A 6,762-nucleotide genomic window follows, 5' to 3' on the forward strand; every position below is an offset into this window, starting at 1 on the left:
TGAGGTGGGAGGATTATTTGAGCTCAGGAGTTGGAGGCTGCAGTGAGCTGTGATCATGCCACTGCACTCCAGCTTGGCCAACAAAGAGAGACCCTGTCTTAAAATTTGTTTTTAATTTAACAATTCCAATATAATAGGGATTTTAAAATTTTATTAATTTTACAAATATTTTTGAGAATCTGCTACATGCTAAATACAGTTCTAGATACTGGGAATACATCTGTGAACAAAATATTTGAAATTTCTGCCCTCATGAAGCTTATATTCTAATTGGGAGAGACATGATAAATATGTAAAATATCAGGTAATCTTAAGCATTATGCAAAAAAAAGTGAAGCAGAGTAAGGGAGAGAGTAACAGGGTGATATTCCACTTGCTAAAGAAAGCATATACTATTTTTAGGGAAGCAGTAGGATATTTCTGTAGCAAAAGGCTGAAGGGGAGGGGCTCTTTGCACAATTTTTGGTGGGAGGGGTCCTATGTTTACTCTTACACTGCTGCAAGAGATATATGATGTGCGTTTTGTTTCATTACATAAAATACAGGCTTGAGGAAATGAAAGCACAGTTTTAAATTTCAGAATAGCAGGAGGTTCTTTGAAGTCGATCACTCAGCACCTAATGTATTGCCTTTGTATGCAGCCAGGGCTCATTTATTGATATCTGATGAAATGCTCCTCCTTAGATTTTGAAGGGCTACTTTTGCTAGATTGTAATATTTTTCCCTCTGTTTACGGTAGAGACAGGCTATAACAGGCCAGCACTTGTGCTATTTTCAGATTATCTACCATGCCTACGGAGGGATGCCAGTATTTCTACCTCAGAAGCCCAAGGCTTCTTTACCTGTTGCTGTTGTCATCTAATTTTTCCTATTCAAAAAACTAACGTTTTCCCTAACTTACCTTGATATTCAGCAAAACCGTATTTTGTGTAATGTGTCTTATCAGGAACAGCACTGCCCAGAAAAGATACAAAGCCAGAAGGAGATTTTTTTCAGCTTAGTCATCTCTATTTTTTTCTCCCCTGTAACTAAGACATTTATCAGCATGATTGATTGGATTTTTGGGGGGGCAGGGGAATGAAGGACTTGATTCTCAGTCCTTCAGAGATGTACTCTAACAGTTTCAGTACCTTCCTTCCTCAAGACAATCAGATTTGGTTTAGAAATGTACCTGTTGTCTTTTTCTGATGATCCAGATTTGAACTTTGCTCCATTTATTGGGGCAAGATGGCCATATTTTATGGCCCGTAGTTACTCCAGACTTACTCCAGACTTCAGATTTCTTCTGAAAATATCACAGCAATAATAATATGATACAGTACTACTCAAATACTTAAATTTTGAATTATTTATATCCTTGAAGACAACATTGTGAAACATAATAATGCTCATGTTTTACAAAATATTCCAGGGATGTTTGATTCTCAATTTTGTACTAATCCAGAGACAAAGCTGTGCTATGAAATCAGGAAATATTCTCCAGAGTATTTCCCAAGAAGGATGGGCAGTTCATTTTGTTAACAGTGTATGTTAGTGGGTGAGCTCTAATAAGGAAATCATAAAGCTGTTAAAAGGCTTAAGAATGCTTTTTGTCAGCAAAAGAGGGCCAAGGTGTTGGTAAAAATCTTTGGAGTAAGATCTAATGAGTTGGCTCCAGCAATTCACTTTATATGATGTGCTGTAGAAGTAGCTACTGAGATTGTGCTCGATATTTTGGTGTATAATTACAAACTGAACAGGGGTGGTTTTATGCAGCTTGTTAGGGAAATACTATTCTAGTCAAAATATCTAAACACCAAGGCTGTTTCTTTGAAAGTGCCTTCAATGAGTTCGGTTATATCCATTTTGTCTATGCTTAGTACATAATTTAGTTTTAATAAATGCTTGAAATGAAAAGCAGAGTACCATGTAAGGAAAAGCAGTCTAATGAGCCGACAGAACAGATTTTTTTTTTTTTAGGGTAAACTACAGAATAGCCAAGAAGGCTTGTCAATCACAGGTTACTTTCAGAAATAAGACATTCCACACTGGGAACTAAGGAGCCATAAAGGCAGAGAACTTGGGAACATGTCACTGATGTTGAGAAATAAAAGGAAGAATGAATTATTGAATGAGAGTGGATTTTGATTTAGGCTGAGATAACATGGTTTTCACATTGATGAAAACAGTCTTCAGTGTCACAGGAGGAATGCAGAAACTACAAACTTAATTGGTTCGTAAGACTAGACTGTCAATATAAAAGGTGAATTCACCCACTAAGCTACAACTCTGTCTCTCTTGGAAGGGAATCTGATATTCTCCAATTTCAGTAAACTAGATTTGCAGTTTTAAAATGTATTAACACCCAGTGTGAGCTTAGTACTGACTTTTTTTTTTTTTTTTTTTTTTTTTTTTTTGAGACGGAGTCTCGCTCTGTCACCCAGGCTGGAGTGCTGTGGCCGGATCTCAGCTCACTGCAAGCTCCGCCTCCCGGGTTCACGCCATTCTCCTGTCTCAGCCTCCCGGGTAGCTGGGACTACAGGCGCCACCACGTCGCCCGGCTAGTTTTTTGTAGTTTTTAGTAGAGACGGGGTTTCACCGTGTTAGCCAGGATGGTCTCGATCTCCTGACCTCGTGATCCACCCGTCTCGGCCTCCCAAAGTGCTGGGATTACAGGCTTGAGCCACCACGCCCGGCAGTACTGACTTTTAAAGTAGGAGAAGCGGTATACCAAATAATGTATGAGTATAGGCTTTGGGTTTTGTTTTTGTTTTTGTTTTTAAGATAGAGTCTCACTCTGTCACCCAGACTGGAGTGCAATGGTGTGATTTCGGCTTACTGCAACCCCTGCCTCCCGGGTTCAAGCAAGATTCTTCTGCCTTAGCCTCCCGAGTAGCTGGGATTACAGGCGCCCGCCACCACACCTAGCTATTTTTTGTATTTTTAGTAGGGATGGGGTTTCACCATGTTGGTCAGGCTGATCTTGAACTCCTGACCTCATGATCCGCCCGCCTCAGCCTCCCAAAGTGCTGGGATTACAGGCGTGAGCCACCATGCCTGGCCAAGCATAGCCTTTGAAATACTTGGGTTCTAGTCTTAGCACTGCACTATGATCTTAGTTCCTTGCCTACTAACAAAGGAAAAAAAAAACGTTCTAAATGTTTGAAAAGATCTTAGGTAAGTTACTTAGCGTCTGTAATTTTAGTTTTCTTAGCCTGTTATCATAGTGGTTAAGAATACAGGCACCAACATCAGGATTCAAATCCCAGCTCCTTTGCTTCCTAGCTGTGTCATCTTAGGCAAGCTACTAAACTATGACTCAGTTTCCTCATATGGAGGGAGGGAGAGAGGGAAATATTACCAGAATCATTGGATTGTTGACATTCATTGATGCCTGAATAAATCGTTATCAGGAAGTTTTGTGAGTACCCCCTAACTTGTACTAGGTATAGGCCAGGTATGGTGGGTCTTGCCTATAATTCCAACATTTTGGGAGGCTGAGGCAGGAGTATTGCTTAAGGCCAGAAGTTCAAGACCAGCCTAGGCAACATAATGAGACCCCCCCCATCTCTACAAATAAAACTGTTAGCTGGGTATGGCAGCACAGACCTGTAGTCCCAGCTACTTGGGAGGCTAAGGTGGGAGGATCTCTTGAGTCCAAGAGTTCGAGGCTGCAGTGAGCTATAATCATGACACTGCACTCCATCCTGGGTGACAGAGTGAGACCCCATCTCTAAAGATACTTTTTTATTTTATGAGACAGGATCTTGCTCTGTCACCCAGGCTGGAGTGGCATGATCATGGCTTACTGCAGCCTCAACCTCTGGAGCTCAAGCAATCTCCCATCTCAGCTCTCCTGAGTAGCTGGGACCACAGGTGCATGCCACCATGCCCAGCTAATTTTGCTTATTTTTTATAGAGATACGGTCTCACTATATGCAGGATGACCCAAACTCCTGGACTCAAGTGATCCTCCTGCCTCAGCCTCCCAAAATGTGGGGATTATAGGTGTGAGCCACTGCACCCAGCCTAAGAGTAAATAAATATATAAAAGAAGTACTGGGTATATTTGCCATCTTTCAAGAAACCAACATTCTGGTTTTATTTTTTTATTTTTTTTGAGACGGAGTCTGGCTGTGTCGCCCAGGCTGGAGTGCAGTGGCCAGATCTCAGCTCACTGCAAGCGCCGCCTCCCGGGTTTACGCCATTCTCCTGCCTCAGCCTCCTGAGTAGCTGGGACTACAGGCGCCCGCCACCTCGCCTGGCTAGTTTTTTTTGTATTTTTTAGTAGAGACAGGGTTTCACCGTGTTAGCCAGGATGGTCTCGATCTCCTGACCTCGTGATCCGCCCATCTCGGCCTCCCAAAGTGCTGGGATTACAGGCTTGAGCCACCGCGGCCGGCCCGACATTCTGGTTTTATTTTTTATTTTTATTTTTTTTTGAGACGGAGTCTCCCTCTGTCGCCCAGGCTGGAGTGCAGTGGCTGGATCTCAGCTCACTGCAAGCTCCGCCTTCCGGGTTTATGCCATTCTCCTACCTCAGCCTCCCAAGTAGCTGGGACTACAGGCACCCGCCACCTCACCCGGCTAATTTTTTTGTATTTTTTAGCAGAGACGGGGTTTCACTGTGTTAGCCAGGATGGTCTCTATCTCCTGACCTCGTGATCCGCCCGTCTCGGCCTCCCAAAGTGCTGGGATTACAGGCTTGAGCCACCGCACCTGGCCTAACATTCTGGTTTTAAAGATCAGGCTAACACACATGAAAATAAAATCAATATAGGGCATTATATGAGTAAGTGTTAAAGAGTGTGATATAGACAATAAAGTTTGATTCATTAAATGAATATTGCCTACCATGCACCAGGTAGGCAGCAGTGAATACTGAGGATACAACAGTGAATCCTACACAGTTCCCATTCTCAGGAAGCTCGCAATCTTGTCATAAAGCAGATATTAATATTAGTAGATGGGCAATAACACAGTGAAATAAATGCTACAGTAAGAATTAGAACTGGGGGCTGTGGGAGCTCACAGGAGAGGCATACACCCTAGTCTTAGGAGGTCAGAAAAGGCTCATCAGAAAAAGTCAAATGTGAAGGTGGGAAAGAGTGTTCTTGGCACATCAAACAATGCAGAAACCTGGAAGTGTAGGCTATCATTGTGCTAGTGGAGCTTTTAGGGTCATGGTTAAAATGGGGCCAGAACCCAAAAACATGAAGCCAAAGAAGTAAACACTTTCTGGCTAGGTTATGGAGGTCCCTGAATGTCAGACTGAATGTAGACTTTATTCTGAAGGTAATAAAGAGCCAGTAAAGAATTTCATGCAAAAGAGTAGCAAGAGTCAGACTTATGTTTTAACAAAGATCACTGTGGCTATAGGGAAGCCATGATGGAAAGCTGGAAACCAAGGAGGCTGTTGCAGAGATTTCAGTGAGATAGAATAGTGACCTGTGACCTGGACCCAGAATTGAGTCAGGCCACCTGGGTTTGAATCCTGCTCTGCCACTTAGTAGTTATGTGACCTTATGCAAGTTATTTAACCACTCTTTGCCTCTGTTACCTAATCTGAAAATTGGAGATGATAAAATTTACTTTATAGTCTTGTTGCGAGGATTAAATAACTTAGAACACACCTCCCTAGCACATGGTTAAGTGCTTTTAAAATGTAGGCAGTGGAGGCTGGGCGTGGTGGCTCACGTCTGTAATCCCAGCACTTTGGGAGGCCAAGGTGGGTGGATCATGAGGTCAGGAGTTTGAGACCAACCTGGCCAATGTGGTGAAATCCTGTCTCTACTAAAAATACAAAAATTAGCCAGGCCTAGTGGCATGCGCCTGTAGTCCCAGCTACTCGGGAAGCTGAGATGGATGAATCGCTTGAACCAGGGAGGCGGAGGTTGCCGTGAGCCGAGATCACACCACTGCACTCCAGTCTGGGCAACAGAGCAAGACTCCGTCTCATAAAAAAAAAAAAAAAAGAAAGAAAGAAAAAGAAAAAGAGAAAAATGTAGGCAGTGAAGAGAAGCAAACTAAGAATAAGCAGGATTCAATGACTGAAGGAATGTTAGGTGCAAATAAAAAGAATAAGGAATTTGGTTTCTGGTTTAGGAGCTTAGGGGATGGTGGTATCATTCACTGAGATAAGAAACCTGAGGTGGCCGGGCGCGGTGGCTCACGCCTGTAATCCCAGCACTTTGGGAGGCCAAGGCGGGCGGATCACGACGTCAAGAGATCGAGACCATCCTGGCGAACACGGTGAAACCCCGTCTCTACTAAAAATACAAAAAAATTAGCCAGGCGTGGTGGCAGGTGCCTGTAGTCCCAGCTACTCGGGAGGCTGAGGCAGGAGAATGGCGTGAACCCGGGATGCGGAGCTTGCAGTGAGCCAAGATCGCGCCGCTGCACTCCAGCCTGGGCGACAGAGTGAGACTCTGTCTCAAAAAAAAAAAAAAAAAGAAAGAAACCTGAGGAAAAGCAGGTTTGGGGAAGACTGAGAAGGCATCACCAGAGGTGACTGGATTGCAACCAGGAGAGTATAACGTCAGAGAAGCTAAGGAAAGTGTTTCAGGGCGGAGGGAATGGTCAGCATTGTTAAATGTTACCAAGGGTGATCAAGTGAAATAAAAGCTAAAAAGAATTCGTTGGTTTTAGCAACAAGAAGGCCATTGGTGACCTTGTCAGGAGGGATTTTGATGGTAAGGAAGGAGGGCTAAAAATGTGTGGATTATTGAAGGAATAAATCAATGATGAAGGGAGACTATGAGAACAGACAATTCCTCCAAGTTT

The sequence above is a fragment of the Rhinopithecus roxellana genome, chromosome 13 (genome assembly GCF_007565055.1).
Source record: "Rhinopithecus roxellana isolate Shanxi Qingling chromosome 13, ASM756505v1, whole genome shotgun sequence".
Classification (NCBI taxonomy): domain Eukaryota; kingdom Metazoa; phylum Chordata; class Mammalia; order Primates; family Cercopithecidae; genus Rhinopithecus; species Rhinopithecus roxellana.